The sequence below is a fragment of the Pelophylax lessonae genome (assembly GCF_965119305.1).
Source record: "Pelophylax lessonae genome assembly, chromosome: 3".
Classification (NCBI taxonomy): Eukaryota; Metazoa; Chordata; class Amphibia; order Anura; family Ranidae; genus Pelophylax; species Pelophylax lessonae.
Window position 1 is genome coordinate 18,963,491 of NC_138770.1, and position 18,949 is coordinate 18,982,439.

At 49.2% G+C, this 18,949-nt stretch overlaps 3 protein-coding genes across 3 annotated transcripts in view; all 3 read left to right on the top strand.

The window, feature by feature from the left end:
• The window catches only part of LOC309550239 (uncharacterized protein), a gene marked incomplete at both ends in the record, with an annotated part of 1,760,330 nt that overhangs the window by 938,615 nt on the left and 802,766 nt on the right, over nucleotides 1-18,949 (top strand).
• The window catches only part of LOC309548798 (uncharacterized protein), a gene marked incomplete at both ends in the record, with an annotated part of 266,454 nt that overhangs the window by 35,460 nt on the left and 212,045 nt on the right, over nucleotides 1-18,949 (top strand). The gene's annotated exons all lie outside the window — the stretch shown is intronic.
• Nucleotides 1-18,949, top strand: part of LOC309548799 (uncharacterized protein) — a gene marked incomplete at its 3' end in the record, with an annotated part of 85,923 nt that overhangs the window by 23,105 nt on the left and 43,869 nt on the right. The window lies entirely within an intron of this gene.

An 18,949-nucleotide genomic window follows, 5' to 3' on the forward strand; every position in this document is an offset into this window, starting at 1 on the left:
AATGATGCAGCAGGCGAGTCCATTTTGATGAAATGTCATTGCAGGACCTCAGAATGGTCCTCAGTAGTGTGTATGGCCCCCATGTTCTTGTATACATGCCTGACAATGTCGGGGAATGCTCCTAATGAGATGACGGATGGTGTCCTGGGGTATTTCCTCCCAGATCTGGACCAGGGCATCACTGAGCTCCTGAACAGACTGAGGTGCAACCTGGCGGCATCGGATGGACTGAAACAGAATGTCCCAGAGATGTTGTATTGGATTCAGGTCAGGCAAGCTTGGGGCCATTCAATGGTGTCAATTCCTTCATCCTCCTGGAACTGGCTGCATACTCTCACCACATGAGGCCGGGCATTGTCGTGCACCAGGAGGAACCCAGGAACCACTGCACCAGCTTAGGGTCTGACAATGGGTCCAAGGATTTCATCCCAATACCTAATGGCAGTCAGGGTGCCATTGTCTAGCCTGTAGAGGTCTGTGCGTCCCTCCATGGATACGCCTGTAGCGGAGGAGTAGTTCAATCTACAGAGTCTCCGCTGGTAGACAGGAAAACAGGTAATATTCCAAATAGGCAGGTACAGCATGCAACAATCCAGGTAGTGTTATATCATTCTTCCCTCCCAGAGACTAGACGAAACATAGGCTGGGAGTCAACAACAACTTTTATTCACAGGCTTTCAGTATTTATGGGATTCCCCATGCAAGGGGCTTCCCCACAGACATTCCAGGGGCTGTACAGCACATGGGGGACTGAATATTTGTACCTTGAAACAGACAGTCTTTCAATACACACCCCCTGCAGAGAGATGTCTCCAGCCCAGACCATTGTCTGTGTCATGAATCCACACAATTAGACACAGAAACAAGAGGGGGGGGGGGTGGGCTGTAGCATTACATTACCATCTTCTCCAACCGGGCTCAATACTGTTCTTAATCCAAACATTGAAGCGTCTGGACCTCAGAAGGCCAGTAGGTCTCCGTGATGTTGGCCTGGGATCTGGACTGGCAGGAATGCTGAGGGCAACTGGCCTAGATCGTTCCCCAGTAAGATGTCGGTGGGGAGCTCCCGTATCAACCCCACATCAATCAGACCTGACCCGGCACCCCAATTCAAGTGGACCCTCACAGTGGGTAGTCAGTGTACTGCTCCCTCTGCCATCCGTACCACTGCTGAGCCTCCGGTTCGGGCGGCATCTGGGACCAGGTGTCGCTTGACCAAGGTGAGAGTGGCTCCCGTGTCTCGGAGACCTTGAGCGGGCATTCCATTTAACTGGACCAATTGTAAATGGTGCTGTTGGTTCTCCGTAGCGGCTTGCACCGGGTTAGCTTCATGAAGGGTACCCCATTGCTCTTTTTTTTTTTTGTCAAAACGTTTTATTGAATAATAAAGATACAATACAGCAAAGTAAACAACCATATGCGAGCAAACATGCACATACAGTAGATAACAAAACAATTAAGTCACCCACCCACATATGCAAACATAAAAGGGCCAATAGGACTCAGGACCAACTCCAATCATTGCATACTCCGATCTATACAGAACGGTCCTGGAGCAAGAGAACATGAAAAATGGTCTTAGAAAAGGCTGAGGAGAGGTGCGAGCCGCGTGGGCCAGCCAGACGGGTCGGAGCACCCAAATAAGGTAGGGGGTGGGAAGGGGGAAGGGAGAAGGAGGGAGGGGAAGGAAGGAGGAGGGAGGGCAAGGAGGGGGAAGGGGAAGGCAGTGGAAAGGGAGAGGAGAAGAAAAAAAAAAAAAAAGGGGGGGGGGGAGAAATGGGGACACCTAGAAGCTAATATCTATCCGTGTGTAATGATAGCCAGCCAAAATAGAAACATCGGGTATGAGGGCATCGATTCGGAAAACCAAGACATAATCTAGGTAGCCTCAGTACGGGATGTCAAACCTGAAGGTAGCAGGAAAAGAGCAAATACAATTTAAGCGATAAGTGTAGAAAATTCCGGTGTGGTTGTGAAGTGAGCCCAGCACGCCCATTTCTTGTGATATTTAGTGGGGGTATCATTGGCTATGTGAATGAGCTCCTCCATTTCCGCAATAACAGCAATTCGATGCAGCCACTGTTTAATCGTAGGTGCCTGGGTAGAATTCCACAAAACAGGAACGCATTGGCGTGCAGCATTGATCATCTGAGCAGCAAGTGATTTTGTGTAGGAAGCATGCGAAGTGGGGGAATGGTGTAAGAGAAATTGAGCCGGCGAGAAGTCCAGATCATCCGTAGTCACCTGCTTAATAAGTCGGTGGACCTCCGTCCAGTATGCTTTCAGACGCGGGCAAGACCACAGAACATGGAGAAGAGAGCCGGTGTCCGCTAGGCACCTCCAACAGGTGGAGGGTACGGAAGGTGAGATCTTATGAAGGAGCGTCGGAGTGCGGTACCACCGTGAAACAATTTTATAACCGTTTTCTTGGGTCGTAACGTTTCGCGAACATTTGTGGTTTTTCAAGAAGATCTGCCCCCATTCGTCCTCAGAGAACGAACAGGCAAGGTCTTTCTCCCAAGCTACACAGCGGGAGCGTGTGAGCTGACCCGAGTCCTCAAACAGGAGAGAGTGCGTGATGGAGATGAGTCTACGGAGGGGGCCCTCCTGTTGACAGAGCCCATCAAACGTGGTCAGGGAGTCCTGACAGGGGAACCTCCTAACAAACGCTCGCACGTAGTGAGCCAGCAGAAGGAAAGACCAAGGTGGAATGGGGGGTTTCCCTGCCCTCTGAGCAATAGAAGAGGCCGGAAAGACCTCTAATCCATCGCTGACATGGTGAATGCGCAATTGGTCCTGCGGCCAGTGGTCAAGCAAATAATGATGGTGCATTCCGGGGGGAAAGTCAGGATTGAGTCTGAGCGGGGTCATCGGACCCTGGGCCCGCGAGACACCACGCGCTTTACATGTCGTGCGGAAAGACTGGAGAGTAGGACCAATCAGAGGATGAAGCCGAAGAGAGAGCGGCAGATGAGTGGGACGCAGCCACGGGGATGTAGCCAAATCGAGTGTAGTAAAGCCACCTTCCAGGGACACCCAGTCCTTGTGCAGCTTGTGGATGTTCCAATCGATGATTCTGGTTAAGTGACACGCCATGTGATAGTTTCGAGCATCAGGAAGACCGATACCCCCTTTATGTTTGGGCAAGCAAAGAAGGTCGTAATGGATGCGGGGATGTTTATCATTCCATACGAATGTGGACACAAGACGTTTGTAGTCCCCAAAGAAGGTCCGCGGGATAGCTGCTGGAACCGTTTGGAGAACATACAAAAGCCGCGGCAGAACGTTCATCTTTAAGACCGCAGCACGCCCAAACCAAGACAGAGGCAGTCGAGTCCAAGCGAGGAGATCCTGCTTGATTTTGAGGAGAATTGGGGGAAAGTTCCGGAGGAACAGGTGTTGCAGATCAGCCGGAATCTGAATGCCTAGATACGTCAAGGAGTCTTGCTTCCATACAAAGCGAAAATTGGTTTTGCACATTTGTATTTCTTGAGGGGATAAGGAGACATTTAGCGCAAAGGATTTGGCAAAATTGATTTTCATGTTGGACAAAGAGGCGAAATGACGGAACTCCTGCATGACTGAAGGAAGAGTAGTAATAGGGTCAGTCAAAAACAGCAAGAGATCGTCTGCATAAGCAGCTATCTTGTACTCCTTGGCAGCAAACTTAACCCCACGAATAGACGGGTTACCCCTAATACTGTTCAGGAGAGGTTCCAAAGTCAGCACAAAAAGTAGGGGGGACAAAGGACACCCCTGTCTAGTCCCGTTATGAACGGGGAAGGCACTCGATAGGGTGTCGTTAACCCGGACCCGGGCACACGGATTAGCGTAAAGGGACATAAGGAAGCACATCATGCGCGGGCCCAACCCCCAAGCGCGAAGGGCAGCTTCCATGTAGTCCCACGACACCCTATCAAATGCCTTCTCAGCATCCAGGGAGAGAAGGAACCCCCTCTGCTGGGACACCGAAAGAACGTGGTGAAGGTTAATAGCTTTGATGGTATTATCCCTGGCCTCCCGACCAGGGATAAATCCAACCTGATCCAGATGTATCCCTTTAGAGAGGAGAGGAAGCAACCTGTTTGCCATAATTCTAGCAAAGATTTTTATGTCCACGTTTAATAACGAGATCGGCCTATAATTGGACGGAGAGGTCGAATCCTTCCCCTCTTTCGGGATAACAACTATGTGAGCTTCCAGCATACACAGTGACAGGGGCTGGTCTGCTGAAAGAGAGTTAAACGCCTCCAGAAATGGGGTGGACAGAACATCTGCAAAAGATTTATAGTAAGCCGCAGACAGGCCATCCGGGCCCGGACTCCTGTTCGGCTTGAGCTGTTTAAGTGCCAACGACCATTCAAGTTGGGTGATGGGGGCTTCAAGAGAAGTCTTGAAATCCAACGAAATCCCCTGAGTCAGGTTTCTGTTAAGGAAATCGTTGAGGGCATGCATTCTCGACTCAGAGGCAGAGGAGGGGGAGTCCCCACACGGGAGATTATACAGCTGGCGATAATACCTCTCAAATGCACCAGCAATGTCCCTATTATTGGAAATACGCGAGCCAGAATCAGATCGAAGGTGATGAACGACCGTTTTGGCTTTTCGGGCATGCAAGGCCCTCGCCAGAAGGCGGCCACTTTTGTTGCCGTGCTCATAAAAGAGCTTCTGAGACAGTAAAAAGCTCCTACGCGTCCTCCTGTCTAGCTCCAGCCGGAGCTTTTCTCTAGTATCCATGAGAGCGTTGTGCGTTGCCTGAGCCAGCGTCCTCTTGTGAGCCCTCTCCAGGGCGGAGATTTGAGACAAATACTCAGAAATGGTCGCTTCCCTCTGTTTTCGTAGTGCAGAGGAGAGCGCCAAAAGTTTTCCCCGAATCACACACTTGTGTGCAGCCCACTGGGTGATCAGGGACGTGTCAGGGGTAGAGTTACAGCGAAAATAGTCCACAAGGGCGGAGCGGATTTCGGCGAGTCGGGCAGGGTCCGTCAGCAGGGAGGCGTCCAGCCTCCAGATCCTGTCCCGCGGGGCATAGAGGGGCAGAGTCAACAACATCGTGATCGGGTTGTGATCGGAGATAACAGATGGTTCGATCGTAGCGTCCGTAAGATATATCAAGTCCCGCTGTGTTAGAAAGAAGTAATCTATCCTGGAATACTTCTTGTGAAGCGGGGAAAAGAAAGTGAAATCTTTATCACGCGCATGCATAGTGCGCCAAGAGTCATGCAGGAACAATTCCTGAAGGCTCAGTCTAATTTATTTCAGTGCCTTGTAGGGAAGGCAAGAGGAGCCCGTGGAAGTGTCCAACAGAGGGTCCAGAGGGACGTTGAAATCGCCCCCAAAAATGAGAGTGCCCTTTTGGAAGGGAATCAGTTCAGCAACCACAGCACGGAAAAAGGAGACTTGAGAGGAATTCGGACTGTAAACATTCCCTAAAGTGAGAGGCTGATCTCGAAAAGACCCAGTCAGGAAGAGGTAGCGTCCCTGAGGGTCCACTAAAGAGGCCGAAATGGTTAAGGGAACAGACTTGGCAATCAGAATCGAAACCCCCTTAGTCTTAGAGTCAGCTGATGTAGCGTGAAAAACAGTAGGATAATATTTGTTGTAACAGCGGGGAATGGCATCAGAGCGAAAATGGGTTTCCTGAAGAAAGACCACGTCCGCTCGGAGTCTACGCATATGCGTTAAAACCGTGGATCGTTTCTGTGGCGTGTTAAGACCCTTAGTGTTGAGGGAAACTATTTTCAGTTTTTGGGCGTCCGGGTCTAACTGAGGGATACGCGGCATAGTATCAACAGGTACAATCCAAACAAAAAAAAAAAAAAAAGGGGGGGGGGGAAGGTAAGAAGAAAGGGAGGCGAGACGGGGGAGGGAAATCAGGGAAAAACAAAGAGGAAAGGGGAAGCGAGCAGGGGGACAAAGACCGAGGGTATTAGAAGACCAGCTGCTTTACCCAACTAGGGAAGGGACAGGGAAAGAAATTCGGAACTAGGTCGGTAGAGGTATATACCTCAGCCGTTGGCGAGTGTGGAAGGTAAAAAAAAATCCAAAAATGGGAGTCAGCACCAAGCACCTGATAAGGCCTTTGAAAGCTAAAAGTGGAGCCCTAGAAATGCAGGAAACCAGGGGAGCAACTCCGGTATACAAGCCAAAGTATAGGGGCCTACAGCCTAGACTTATAAGGAAAAAGCGAGGGGGGGTAGCCCTACATGCAGGAGTACAGCAGTAGGGCACGGAGGGAGGGGCAGAACCTATCGGGACACGGAACAGCCCTGACAAAATAGCCCAAGAAATATCACAACCCTAAACAACAGTGAACCCTGTGACATTACTTAGATATAAAGGGATGGAAGGAAGAAAAGGAGGTAGAAAGTGAGTACCCATTGTCGCCCAGAAATGAGGGAGGGGAGCCTGCCAAACAACTGTATAGCCTAACACCTGTAGAGAGAAGAACATTAGTGTGCAAAGAACCCTGAAAGTAATATACATGCCCCAATTATCTGGTCACAAGAGGAGAATACTCCAAGGAGTCAGTGATAAAAATTCCCCCAGAGCCAGTCTGCCCCCCAGCAACCCCCAGATGGCGGGATCACCCCTACCACCAAGGTAAAGGCCGGAGTGCAGAGAGGCAAAGGATGCAGTGAATTAAAGGCAACAATAAAACAACCATAGCTCGAGACACCCAGCCCCCCCCAACCACCGCCATCACCCCCTCATCCCGTCCTCCCCAACCTGAGCAGAAGAAAACGATCCCCTCAAAACAGTCCCATCCAGAGGCCGTCAAATAGGGGGCCACACACCGAAGGAGCCAGCCGGCATGACAATGCAAGACACAGCTCACATCCCTCAGTGCACGACACAGCATCGACAGCGATAGAGCAGGACCTTCCGAGAAAGGCACAGTCAGCAGCATCCAGAAGGAAGTCAGCGATGTCAGCAGGCAGTAAAGGTAAACTGGAAGCGGAGCTGTCAGTGGTAAGGGATGAGGCTTCACGTCCGGAGAATAGGAGGATCGTTCAAGTACAACACCGTGAGCGGGGACAGAGTCCGGTGGAGGGGGGGGGAAGGGCAGTCCCCACATCACCATCACGCAACAACAGGTAAGTAGAAAGCAGCGTGGGGGGAGACCGGACATCCAGGGGAGCGAGGAATCCATGGATCAACAGGTGAGGTGACCGAAACAGACAGTGCAGAGACCAACAGGGTTACAGCACAGCATAGCGTCCGGAGGAAAAACAAGCTGGCAGGGGACCCCCTCGAACACAGCAACAACACATTGTCCAGGCCACGGAAAAACGGTAGTTACAGTGCGTAGGTGATGGGGATACTGAGCAGGCAGACCGTATCCGGAAGAACACAGGAGAAGTCGGGGAAAACTGACACAGGGGACAACCGGTACTCACGCTAGAGAGACTGCATCATTCAGGGCGTACATCGCGCTCGGCGATGGTCAGGGGACGCCGTCGGACTGCCGTTGCGGGGTAGGCCTGCTCTCTCAGCCGGTGGAGAAGAAGGCGGGTGAGCCCTGCGTCTGCTGCTGCCAAAGTTGAAGTTGCCAGCCGGCTGTACGCCCTCCATCGGAGCGTCACGCTGAAGAGGCGAAAGGCGGAATTCACTGTACCAGTCAGGTAAGTGAACATAGGGGATGGCCAATGTAGAGTAGAAATGTTCCAAGTCCTCCGGAACCCGAAATATAGCGGTGCGGCCCTGGGAAGTGGCCGAGAGACCAAAGGGGAACTTCCAGCGATATACGATAGCTCTAGAGCGAAGCTCATCCAGCAGGGGGTGCAGTTCTCTCCGTCTTTGTAGAGTTATGTTAGAGAGGTCCTGAAACATCTTGATTTCGGCGCCATGATATGTGAGGTGTTGGCGGACTCTGGCATTCCGCAAAACGTCCTCCTTCACCTGAAAGTTTGCCAGGCAGCAGACCACATCTCTAGGTGGATCATTGTCCCTGCCCCGAGGGCGCAGGGCACGGTGAATCCGCTCCAGGACGACAGGCGTTTCAGGGGGTCTGCCCAACAAATCATTACAAATGGCCACCACAGCCTGTGGAAGATTTTGGTGTTCCACACTCTCAGGGATGCCTCTCACCCGCAAGTTCTTTCGTCGACCCCTATTGTCCAGATCCTCCACATGGCGATTCAAATCCCTGAGGAGGGCTGCATGGGATTCCGTGACTTGTTGGACGTGACACAGTGAGGCATCATGGCGGGCCGTAGTGGACTCCACTTCTTCCACACGCATTGCCATAGCCTGGAAGTCGCTCCGGAGTTCCGCTATGGCCGCAGAGAAAGTAGCTTTAATGTCCAGTTTAATGTCCGTGGCCACCATCTGCAAGTCCGCAAACGACAGGGAAGCCGCTGATTTGGGTATAATCGCTTCAGGCGATGAGGCGCCATCTCCCGGGGGGGCCCTACTCGGTGAGCGGGAACGAGGCAGGCTGGAAGGAGAAGGAGTAGGCCGCTGAACATCTTTAGCCTGGGAGCGGAAAATTTCGGGAATATTTCGGCTGATCTGGGTCTCCGGTTCCCGAGGTGACCGGAATCGGGTAGCCGATGAGTTCCTGGAGGTACTCCCCATGATGAAGTAGCAGATAAGGGAAGGTTTCGGGCAGGAATCAGAAAAGATCAGGCCGTGAGGTGCAGGAGCCCGGAGCTAAGCGGCCATCTTGGATCGGGACCAAGCCACACCCCCCCCCCATTGCTCTTAGGTGTGTTTGAACCTGGGTACGACTGGGGGAACCTCTGTGGGATAGTAGGGGACCGTTGTCCGTGCTGAAGGGGTGACCCTGGTCGGATCCATGCAGCTTGGTTCCTGCTATGGGTACAGTCTCGTCGATAGTGCCCAAACTGCTTGCACATGTGGCACTGTACCCCACTGTGGGATGGGTATCTGGGTGTCTGGTGTTTGGAGGAGTTTCGCCCCCTCTGTGGTAGTAGTGGTCCTGTGGTGCGAGCCTGCTGCCGGGTCACAACCGGATAAGCTTCGTGGATGGTAGACTGGGGAACAAAAGCTGAAGTCAGCTCCCCCAGGTCGTTGCCCAAAATAACATCTGCGGGTAAATCCTGCATCATGCCCACCTCCACATTCCCATTCCCCGCTCCCCAATTCAGGTGTACCTTGGCAGTGGGGATCTGGTAGATCGCTCCCCCGGCTACACGTACTGCCACACACTCCCCTGTGAGGTTGCCCTTGGGTACTAGCTGGTTGCGGACCAGCGTTATAGTAGCTCCAGAGTCTCGCAACCCCTGTACCTTTCTCCCCTCCATCTGTACCTCTTGTCGGTGCCCTTGGCGGTTGTCAGAAGCCGCTTGGATAGGGTTGACTTCATGTAGCGTACCCAGAGGTTCCTCGGTGGAAGCTGGGACCTCGGGTACTCTGTAGGGTTCCGCTTGGGCACAATGAACCGCTGCTCGGTTGTTGGGTGCCGGGGTATTCCAGCTGGGCCGTGGTCGGTTGCGGGGGCAGTCCCACTGCATATGTCCCTGCTGGTTGCAGGTGTGGCATCGTATCGGGGGGCGAGCCTGATACCAGGGGGCGTAGGTGTTATTGCTTACCCCCAGGCATGCTGGGACGGCTGCGGTTACGGCTGGTACTGGTGCTGTAGGTCCATAGGCTGCTCTTGGTTGAGTGCCTGTTCCCTCCTGGTATCTTGGAATTCATCCGCTAACTTGGCTGCGTCTTGTAGAGTGTGGGGTGTCCTATCTCGCACCCAATTCTGCAGATGAGCGGGTATCCTGTTAAAGAACTGCTCCATTACCATTAGCTGAAACAGCTCTTCTAGGGTGTTGACTTGGGTGGCTTCCAACCATCCTTTTGCCGCTCGTTGTAGACGGTGCGCCCATTCTGTGTGAGTTTCTCTGGTGAGCTTTTTAATATCTCGGAACTTTAGGCGGTAGGCCTCTGCGGTAATCTCCAAACTTTCTAAACAAAAGAGCCAGTTTACTTCAGAATTTATGGGGGGGGGGGGGGGGGCGGACTGTGGCCATTTGTAGATAGGATCCCGTCAGTGGAAAAAAAACAATGCCCCATCTTTGGTTTCATTGGAAGGAATTGTGCCCCATCATTGGTGTTAGTGGGAGGAATTGTGCCCCATCGTTTGTGTCAGTGGACCCCATTGTTGGTGTCCTCATTGTATACGTTGTGGTTTACCAGGATTATGGCTGAAGCTATCATTGTATTGGTTTTTCCAGCTGGCACGTGGCTTTCTCATGTAACCATTCCGAGCGGTTCATGAGCTTTCCGAAGCAGTGGGAAGGGATGTTCCTCCCCCTCCTGCCGCTTGGCGGTGTTTTTTGGGCTTACTGTTTTTGCCTGGAAAACGATCCGATGGTTCGGCTGACTATTCTTATAGACGATCAAAGAGTGGATACTCTTTCATCGCCTCTATGGCCTTGGAGGACTGGAGCGACGCCATGATGTCACTTTTGGTCCAGACTGGAAGTAAATCATTTTTTTTTTTATCTTTTGCTTTTAAAACTAAAGAAGAGATTTTGGGTATTTTTGACCCCAGATATTTCCATAAAGAGGACCTGTCATCCTTATTTCTATTACAAGGGATGTTTACAAAAAATAAAAAAAAAAACAATTAAAAGGGACAGTGTAAAAATAAAAAGTAAAAAATAGAAGAAAAAATAGACCCCATCCCTTCGCGGTGCTTGTGCGCAGAAGCGAACGCATACGTAAGTCACACATGCATATGTAAATGGTAATCGCACAACACATGTGTAATACTAGCGCTAGAACTCCTCTGTAACTCTAAAATGGTAACCTGTAAAGGATTTTTCAGCATCGCCTATGGATATTTTTAAGTACCGTACTTTGTTGCAATTCCATGAGCGTGCGCAATTTTAACGACACTGTCCCCGGATCAAGTAAGTCCCCGATTCTGTCCCTGGATTCAGGGGCGGTGTACCTATTGCTGACAGCCTAGCAGTACATTCAGCAGTGTGACCATCCATCCATCACAGTGTCAGTGAGAGTGAGTGGAGCAGAGCTGTCAAATCAAAGCTCTGATGTCGGATATGGGTGGGCTGAAATGTGGAGCTCCTCCTCCCTTCCATCCACAGCCAGTATAGGATTTACTGCTGGTTCAGGCTGGAAGCTTCAGAGACCCATTAACTGTTTACTGTCCTCCACTAATCTTGAGCAGTTAACTGTTTGTAAGACAATTTTTATTTGGAAATTGGATGTGCTGCTGTCTTCTGTCTCTTGGTTGTACTTTCAAAGGAGGATTACTAACTTGATCTTGCAGAGCTGGTTTAAATAGAGTGGAGCAGCCCTGCGATACCATACACTTTTACACCGGGTTCAGCTGTAAACTCAGTCCCTGACCATCTCTTAAATCAATCATGTCCACAGTCTCTGACCATCTCCTGTATCATATCTGCAGTCTCTGATCATCTCCTGTAGCATGTCTGCAGTCTCTGATCATCTCCTGTACCATGTCTGCAGTCTCTGACCATCTCCTGTACCATGTCTGCAGTCTCTGACCATCTTCTGTACCATGTCTGCAGTCTCTGGCCATCTCCTGTACCATGTCTGCAGTCTCTGATCATCTCCTGTACCATGTCTGCAGTCTCTGGCCATCTCCTGCACTATGTCTGCAGTCTCTGACCATCTCCTGTACCATGTCTGCAGTCTCTGACCATCTCCTATACCATGTCTGCAGTCTCTGACCATCTTCTGTACCATGTCTGCAGTCTCTGGCCATCTCCTGTACCATGTCTGCAGTCTCTGATCTTCTCCTGTACCATGTCTGCAGTCTCTGGCCATCTCCTGCACCATGTCTGCAGTCTCTGGCTATCTCCTGTACCATGTCTGCAGTCTCTGACCATCTCCTGTACCATGGCTGCAGTCTCTGACCATCTCCTGCACCATGTCTGCAGTCTCTGACCATCTCCTGCACCATGTCTGCAGTCTCTGGCTATCTCCTGTACCATGTCTGCAGTCTCTGACCATCTCCTAAATCATGTCTGCAGTCTCTGGCCATCTCCTGTACCATGTCTGCAGTCTCTGGCCATCTTCTGCACCATGTCTGCAGTCTCTGACCATCTTCTGCACCATGTCTGCAGTCTCTGACCATCTCCTGTACCATGTCTGCAGTCTCTGGCTATCTCCTGTACCATGTCTGCAGTCTCTGACCATCTCCTAAATCATGTCTGCAGTCTCTGGCCATCTCCTGTACCATGTCTGCAGTCTCTGGCCATCTCCTGTACCATGTCTGCAGTGTCTAGCCATCTCCTGTAATATGTCTGCAGTGTCTGGCCATCCCCTGCACCATGTCTGCAGTCTCTGGCCATCTCCTGCACCATGTCTGCAGTCTCTGCCCATCTCCTGTAATATGTCTGCAGTCTCTGACCATCTCCTGTACCATGTCTGCAGTCTCTGACCATCTCCTGTACCATGTCTGCAGTCTCTCACCATCTCCTGTACCATGTCTGCAGTCTCTAACCATCTCCTGTATCATGTCTGCAGTCTCTGACCATCTCCTGTAATATGTCTACAGTCTCTCACCATCTCCTGTAGTGTCTCTCTGGTGTGTGAGTGATGTGAGGTGTATATGTTTTATACAGGCTGCATGTGAGTCACCTTACACAGACCCACCCACACACAGGAAAAAATATTCACACATATACTGACAAAACACACACACACACACACACACACAAGAAAATTACATGTATACCGTCATTACATACAGAAGAAAAAAAATAGGTAATAGTCCTTCCCTCTGCACGTAGCCGCCTCCTGAACCCTGCATGTAGCTGCCTCCTGAACCCTGCACCCTGCACGTAGCTTCCTCCTGAACCCTGCACCTAGCCTCCTCCTGAACCCTGCACATAGCCTCATCCTGAACCCTGCACGTAGCCTTGTCCTGAACCCTGCAGGCAGCCTCCTCCTGAAACCTGCACGTAGCCTCCTCCTGAACCCTGCACGTAGCCTCCTCCTGAACCCTGCATGTAGCATCCTCCTGAACCCAGCATGGAGCATCCTCCTGAACCCTGCACATAACCATTTCCTGAACCCTGCACCCTGCACGTAGCCTCCTCCTTAACCCTGCATGGAGCATCCTCCCAAACCCTGCACATAACCTCCTCCTGAATCCTGCACGTAGCCTCCTCCTTAACCATGCAGGTAGCCTCCTCCTGAACCCTGCACGTAGACTCCTCCTGATCCCTTCATGGAGCATCCTCGTGAACCCTGCACGTAGCCTCCCCCTGAACCCTGAACCCTGCACCCTATACGTAGCCTCCTCCTGAACCCTGCAAGTAGCTTCCTCCTGAACCCTGCATCCTGCAAGTAGCCTCCTCCTGAACCCTGCAAGTAGCTTCCTCCTGAACCCTGCAACCTGCATGTAGCCTCCTCCTGAACCCTGCACCCTGCACATAGCTTCCTCCTGAAGCCTGCACATAGTCTCCTCCAGAATCCTGAACCATGCATGGAGCATCCTTCTGAACCCTGCACGGAGCATCCTCCTGAACCCTGCACGTAGCATCTTCCTGCACCCTGCATGTAGCACAAGCATACAGGAGGCACACTGACCACCAATATGCAGGGCCACTGGTTACCAGACCACAGGGGACATAACAAATCAAGTAAAACATTTACAATGCAACTAAAAAAATCTCAAAAGCAATAAGAGAATCTTGTTAGCTGGTTCCCTCATCTAACGTGCAACAATAAAAAGCCAAAAATTCAGCACTGCCCTACACTTCATCTATAATATTCTACAAATAGACTTATAAGTGCAATGGTAACACCTATACATGAATATCCAGTGCAAATCCACCAATGTATTGTAAAATAGTGATGGTGTCACCCCCTCTGCAAAAATATTTAGAGAAATATCAAAGCTTCAATGTGCAAATAATGGTGAAAACCGCCCCACATACAATAATAATAACAGAGATGCTAATCCTGTATATTAGAATATAGGAGTGATGGTGTCACCCTCTCTGCAAAAGGGAAGAAATATTGCAGAGCTGCAATGTGCAAATAGTGGTGAGACCCCCCGATATATAATCATAATACAATGTTCAATTGATGTGCATATTTTACATTGTATCATGATTATATATCGGGAGTTTCACCACTATTTGCACATAGCAGCTCTGCAGTATTTCTTACCTTTTGCTGAGAGGGTGACACCATCACTCCTGCCCGGATTGGATTTGCATTTAGCCGCCCCATCCCCCCCTCCAAGTTTTTCCTCTATCTTATCCTCTTAACATTTGTAGTCATATCCCAAAAAATTCCAAACAGTAGCTTTATCTTTTTTTTTCTATCTCATGGAGGAAATGTGAGAAATAAGGTATATATCATACAATCATTCCATAAACACATCCCATATACACCGCATATATCATTAGAAGAAAATATGCTTAGAAAATAGTTTACCATTTGCCAGAAAAAAAATAAATAAATATGTCCCCGGATTTCATTTTAAAAATCTGGTCACCTTACACTACGAGACGTTTCTCAGGGCTGCAGATCCTCTGAGCTCCACAAGGTGGGGATCTTACTTCTATCCAGACAGGAAGTCTCTATGGAAGACAGGAAGTGATGTTAGCTAAAGACAGGAAGTGATGTCAGCTACAGACAGGAAGTTCCATGAGGTACGAAGTAGTGAAGAGACATTGCTGGAAGAGACAGCAGAGGAGGTAGTAAGTTCTTTCTTTCTATTTACACCCAGTAACCCACCGTCATGTTCGTCCTCTTCCTCCATAGTCACTGTGATGTATTTTATTTCCAGCAGATGATGATACACACATATATTATTATTACTATTATACAGGATTTATATTGTGCCAACAGTTTGCACAATGTGAGGGCAGACAGTACAGTTACAATGCTCATTAGAGCTTACAATCTAAGAGGGAGGGTCAGAGGATACAAAATGCAATTACTGTGGGGTGAGCTGATTGAGAAAATAAAAGTCCAGTTAGGTGGGGCAGGAAAGGCTTCTCTGAAGAGAAGGATTTTCAAAGATGGTCTAAAAGTGGACTGAGTAGGAGGTAGACAGACAACTTGGGATAGGGAGTTCCAGAAGATGTGAGAGGCTCAGGGGAATTCCTAAAGACAAGCATGGGAAGAGAGCAGGAGGTCTTGGGAGGAACCGAGAGAACGATTTGGTAGGTATTGTGAGACTAGGTTAGTGATGTTACTGAGAGCCGAGTTGTAAATGGCTTTATAGGACACTGAATGGAGGCCAGTGGAGGGATTGGCATAGAGGGGTGGGGGACACTGAACGGACACGGTGGAGGGATTGGCACGAGAGAGGGGTGGAGGACACTGAATGGACCTGGTGGAGGGATTGGCAGAGAGGGGTGGTGGACACTGAATGGAAGCCAATGGAGGGATTGGCAGAGAGGGGTGGTGGACATTGAGTGGATGTCAGTGGAAGGATTGGCAGAGTAGCAGATGCTGAGTGGTTGGTAAGGTGGATAACCCTGGCAGCAGCTTTCATGATGGGCTGAAGGGGAGATAGCCAAAGTAAAGGTAATCCAATGAGGAAGTTGCAAGAGATGACCAGTGAGGGAACTAGGAGCTTCATGGTGTCATTGATTAGGAAGGGGAGTGTTACGGAGATGTTGAGGAGGCAAGCTTTGGACAGTGATTGGATGTGGGGCTGAAAGAATAGTTAAGAGTCCAGGATTACACCTAGCACTCTGAAATGCGGGGACGAGTGGATAATTGAGACATTAATTTTGACAGAGAAGTCAGGGGAAGGGACACGTGGGGGAGGAAATATTATGAGCTCGGTTTTGGATAGATTGAGTTTGAGGAAGTGATGTTACATCAATGTTTATATGTCTGTCAGTAAATTAATTATATGTGAGGAGACTGATGGAATAAGCTGAGGGGTAGAGACATAGATTTGGGTGTCATCAGCATAGAAATGGTATTGGAAGCCATGGAGGCTATAAGCTCACCCAAGCAAGAGGTTTAGATCAGGAACAGGAGTGGTCCAAGAAAAGAACCCTGGGGGGACCCCAACGGAGAAATGGAGAGGAGGAAGTAAAGTTGTGACGCTGAAGGTGTGGTGGGATAGGTAGGATGAGAACTAGCAAGAGTACAGTCACAGGGACCAAAGGATTGGAGTTTTTTAAGGAGGAGAGGGGGTGGCCTACTGTGTTAAAGGCAGCAGAGAGGTCCAGAAGTAGGAGTACAGAATAGTGTCCATTGGGTTTGGCCATTAGCAGATAATTTGGGGTTTTAAGGAGAGAAGTTTCTGTGGAGTGTTGAGGATGAAATCCTGATTAAAAGGGATCAAGAAGAATATTGTCAGTGAAATGGGCACTCAGTTGGTTGTAGACTAGACATTCAGGAAATTGAGATGGGTTGAAGATTGTTCAAATTGGTGGGTTCTAATGAAGGTCTTTTTAAGTATGGGAGTGAGGCCAGAAGAGTGGGAGATATTGAAGATGTGGGTTACAGAGTGTAGGATAGAGTTAGAGGTTGACTTCAATATTTGCAAGGGTCCAGGAAGAAGGTGGTTAGGTGGGTGTTGAAATAAGTATAGCAAAGCAACCTCGTCTATAGTAGCAGAGTTGAAAAAGGGAAGAGTTGATTGTGCCTGTGAATATGAAATGATAGCTGTACAGCGGAGATCTCATCACAAATTGTATCAATCTTATTTTTGTAGTGATTGTCGATCTCCTGGGCAGTGGATCAGTTAGTGGATGAAGGCAGTCGAGGATGAAGTAGCGTTGAAGGTAGAGAAGGGTTTGATGTGGACAGGATGATAAGTTGATACTGACAGTGATAAAATAAGTCTACTTGGCAGTGAGGAGACAGGAATTGTATTTTTGGAGGGCAGATTTATATTGGTTGAAGTCTTTAGAAGACTTAATCTTACACCTGAGGTGCTCAAGAGATATTTTTTGAGACTTCTGGTGTCATCTGTTTACAAAGGTTGTAGGGGTCGTGGCCTGATTCTGTTTGTACTGAGGGGGGCAAGTTCACCCAGGTTGGAGGACAGAGATCTATTGTAGACAGAAGTGGTTAGATTGGGGCAGGGCATGGGTGAGATTTTGTCAGAGGCGGTCAGTAGCAGAGAAGAGAAGGGTTCAGGTGGGTTAAGTGGCAAAGGTTTCTACGGGTAACTGTTAGGTGGTTGGAGGGAGAGGAGGGGAAGGTCTGGGAGATTATGAAACTAATATTGTTCACGATCAAAGAGAGAAAAAGGATTGTTGAAGAGGTTGCACAGAGTGCATAGGTAGGAGAATACATAGTCAAGGGTGTTGCCATCAGAGTGGAAGCATGAATCTATTGCTTCAGGTCAAAAGAGGAGGTAAGACTGAGAAGTTTAGAAGTAGCAGGAGTGTTAGTTTTTACAGTAATGTTGAGGTCACAGAGAATGATTTTGGGAATTTCAGAAGAGAGAAAGTAGTTTAGCCAGTCATCAAGAAAGGTTGATACGAGTCCAGGTGGCATATAGATCACAGCACTTCTAAAAGAAACTGAAGAAAATAAATACAATGTGCCTCAAATGAGGAAAGTGATGGAGAGGCAGGTTGGGAAGTATCTGAAAGATTCTATGTGGAGCTAGAAAAAATCCCACTCCACCTCCCTTCCATCCATAGGGTCTGGGGAAGTGAGTCCAGAGAAGGCCATCATGGGATAGGGAAGCAGGAGCAGCAGTGTTGGATTCATGAAGCCAGGTTTTAGTAACAACAAGTAGTTAGTGATAAAGAGGTCGTGGACAGAAGCTAGTTTGTTACAGACAGAGCAGGCATTTCAAAGGGCGCAAGAGAAGGGGACACTGGTTTTGGGAAGAGGGTTAGAAACTAAAATGTGTGGATTTGGGTACAGTTATCAATGGAGGCCCAGGGTTTGGGGTTTAATCTCCAGAGGTTGGGAGAAGCAGAAGGGCGAGGGAGGTAATATGGGATTGCAATTTATATGAAGGGACATGCCTCAGGGTTCTGGAGGTTTTCTTAGCATGTGGGTTTAGAATTAGCAGGAGTTGGGTGAGTGCAGTAATAGGGAGAGGACAGAAGTGAGGGTGATATATACAGGCTGTGGGGTGGAGAAGAGGGGTGAGGAACAGAGAGATTAAGGAGTGTGGACACAGCTATCAGAAGGATTGGTAGAAAGCGCATGTTACAGAGAGGAAGGAGAGCTGAATGGGGAAACAAGGTCACCTGCAGTCTGGTGTTTTTCAAAGTAGTTTGCTTTATATTCTTGCTTTGTGCAATCACTGAAGTGCAGAGCCGAAGTGCGCCCACTTAAATAAAGAACCCACTTATAGAAAGACGTGTTAAAAGCAAACACACACACATAGGTTGAACTGGATGGACTTGTGTCTTTTTTCAGCCTCACTAACTATGTAACTATGTAACTATGTGTGCTCCCCATCCATATATAGTGTGGAAATGTAGATGAACCCCTTTAGGGTCAGAGCATTCCCCCACTTACAGGGCTAAAACATTTCCTCTAATTTTGGAGATGTCACCTTTTCCACCAATGACCTTCTCACCTCATCAGTCTATTGTAGAATTACTATACCTATACTAACAATGTCACGCTTACCCCTAATGCAGGTGGTCAGACACTATAGCTGGCTTCTTTGTTATTTGCCTATAGCAGCCTCCTTTCCCATAAGGCAAGCAGACCTACCAGTACTCAGTTGCCCCCCAGGACTTCTACACAATACTATGGTGCCTGGCCACCACACCAGGGCAGGAATGAACTGAGCACAGCAACCAGGTACTTGCGGTTGGTAGATAGGAAGAGTGGTTCAACGACATTTCAGTTACAAGGCAGGCAAGGTTCAGAATAGTCAGGGTCAAATCCGTAGTCAAAAGGCAGACAGAGTTCAGAGAGTAGTCGATATCCGAGCCAAGGACTTCAACAAGGGAATCCAAACAGCAGGGCAGACAAACAGAGAGCTTGGAGCATGTGTTAAAAACTCAATATCACAAGCATGAGACTGCAGGCTTGG